We start from the raw sequence: 2,552 nt of genomic DNA, 5'->3' as shown, positions 1-2,552 counted from the left end.
AAAAAGAAACCCCAGACAGTTGGTAATAGTGGATGGTTTTCATTTTCTGTAGTTGAGTGGCTTTCTAATTCTTTTGATGGCACACAAAAAGAAATTAACCTTAGATCACAACTTAGTACACACATTTATATATGTATATAACTGAGATGAGTTCCTCAAAATAGTACATACCTGTGTTTTATGTGAGGCACTGATATTTTCTGTTCTATATTATGCTTAACTTTAAAAAATACTTCCTGTGTCCCATTTGTGGGATTGTAACTCATTACTTAAAAATATTACCTTGGTACATAGCTCCAGGAATACACATGGGTCATTTTACCAAGAATCACCAATTCTTTTGCTCTGTTACCCGAGCTGGAGTGTGGTGGCACAATCATAGCTCCTTGCACCCTCAACCCCCTGGGCTCCCAGCTGGGGGTCTTTAGGACCCCAGTGTGACCTGTGGGTAGCCCTTCCTTCTTTTCATGCTTGTCTTTCTGCACAGTCAGATGCTTTCCCTTTGAGCTTCCATGTGAAGTTCACTGTGCACCCAACCCTGCTACCACCGCCTCTGTCTTGAAAGGAATAGGGTGAGGTGGTCATTGGTGTATAGTAAGATTTGAATCACATCCTCCAAGTACAGTTCTACCCTAAAGATAAGAGTTCCTGTGGTTTTGGTTTTTTTGTTTGTTTGTTTGTTTTTTGAATGGATGTGTTCTTTGAGAAATTGAGTCTTGTGTATTTTGTGAGGACATCTAAGCCTGGCGTCCACGTCAGTGCTGACAGCTTTGACCTAGTGTGCACTCACATCTGGGGAAATGCCCACAGGCTATAATCTCTTCTACTGGAGTGATTATAATAGTCCCCGGGCTTCAGGTCCTGGTGGCATCCACCCTCGGTGGCAGCATACCCCTCTGCATGAACAGGGCGCCCAGTTGTCCCCTTCTTCTTACTTAATAGTGATTTTTAAAGGGGAGGGCGGCAGTCCTGAATGTAGTTCATCAGTATTTACGGTACAAGCTCTAAAAGAGACAGTGTTTTATTTGTGTATGTAACTTTTCCAATATCAGAATATGAATTTTTGTTTCACCTGATAGGACACGTTTCAGGGGCTCCATTCTACATTGTCATTTCACTGGGAAAATATTTGATGGCTCATTAGAAGGGAGCATTTATTATTTTGTTACTAAAGGGCGCATTTTCAGCCTTGAGAGTTGTATGGCAAGTAACGGCTTGGAAATTGACAGCATTTTACCACTTAAAAATAACCACAAGAAATACCAGCGTTCACCATACGGGTTGAAGTTAATTTGGTTTTGTAGGCTCTTATAGTTAACTTGATGCTGGATGGAAATAATTTTGTATTGGAAATCATTAAAAATTGATTTGATTAATGCTTTTATAATGTTGGTATGAGATGTTGCACTGTGGTGGTGATGACCTAAGGGTGCTGGGATGGCCTCAAATGTTGTCCCTCCAGGGCCCACAGGCAGAATCCTGCACACTAGCACACCTCCCAGTTCCTGTTACATCAAACAGAGGTGTTCCTTCAGCGTGCCTGCTCCTCCCCGTGGCATAAAGGCACCGGGAGGTTCTCTGATCCCGTTAGATCTCCTCTGCGGTGGTGAAGACATTTTTGTTTGTTTGTTTGTTTGTTTGTTTGTTTTTGAGATGGAGTCTTGCCCTGTCTCCCAGGCTGGAGTGCAAGTGATGGGATTTCAACTCACTGCAACCTCTGCCTCCCGGGTTCAAGCGATTCTCCTGCCTCAACCTCCCAAGTAGCTGGGACAACAGGCACTAGCCACCACTCCCGGCTAATTTTGTATTTTTAGTAGAGACGGGATTTCGCCATATTGATCAGAGTGATCTTGAACTCCTGACCTCAAGTGATCTGCCCGTCTCAGCCTTCCAAAGTGTTGGGATTACAAGCGCGAGCCACCATGCCTGGCCGTTTTTGTTTTTAATCGGTGTAGTATCCCTAACCTAAATATTTTACATGGCCTGAACTTTCTGTAGTTTTGGCAACAATGGGATCTTTTGAAACCTAGATCTCTCAACCAACTGCATCTTCCATTGACTGGTGAAACACTAGTTTAAGCCAGTTCATTTTGACCATGTGCATTTCTGTACTTGATCCCTATTTTGTTTGAAAAATAATTTCCATCTCTTCATGTAAACTAATAAGAGCCTTCTGTTTCCTTTAATGGCGAATTGCCTCATCTTTTACTGTTTTAAAAATTTTTTTTAACATAATGAGAACATGTGATAAAAGGTATAAGTGAAGTTTCCTGGCTTTGTAGTACCTCAGGGAATTCGGTAAACTGTGTTCCATTTGAGGAAAGGAACAGTTGGAGTAGGAGGTAGTGTAAAGATAACATAGCAAATAAGCATTTTACCAGAACCCTCTGAAGTCTCATCAGACTGTGCCATCATCAGAATCCCTCCCTTCCCATCCACACTGTTTAAAGCCAGCATCCAGTGGGAAGCCCAGAGCTGGTACCGCCTTGCTTTCCTGCCAGTTGCTGACATACGGCACACAGTGCCAGTTAAGGGCACAGGCTGATGGGCAC

The 2,552-nt window shown here is 42.8% G+C and overlaps 1 protein-coding gene across 8 annotated transcripts in view; it reads left to right on the top strand.

Moving 5' to 3' along the window:
• NEDD4L (neural precursor cell expressed, developmentally down-regulated 4-like, E3 ubiquitin protein ligase) overlaps positions 1–2,552 on the top strand; it is a 385,794-nt gene that overhangs the window by 282,816 nt on the left and 100,426 nt on the right. The gene's annotated exons all lie outside the window — the stretch shown is intronic.

This window comes from Mandrillus leucophaeus, unplaced genomic scaffold, assembly GCF_000951045.1.
Source record: "Mandrillus leucophaeus isolate KB7577 unplaced genomic scaffold, Mleu.le_1.0 Scaffold124, whole genome shotgun sequence".
Classification (NCBI taxonomy): domain Eukaryota; kingdom Metazoa; phylum Chordata; class Mammalia; order Primates; family Cercopithecidae; genus Mandrillus; species Mandrillus leucophaeus.
This window is presented reverse-complemented; position numbering and strand designations above follow the sequence as displayed.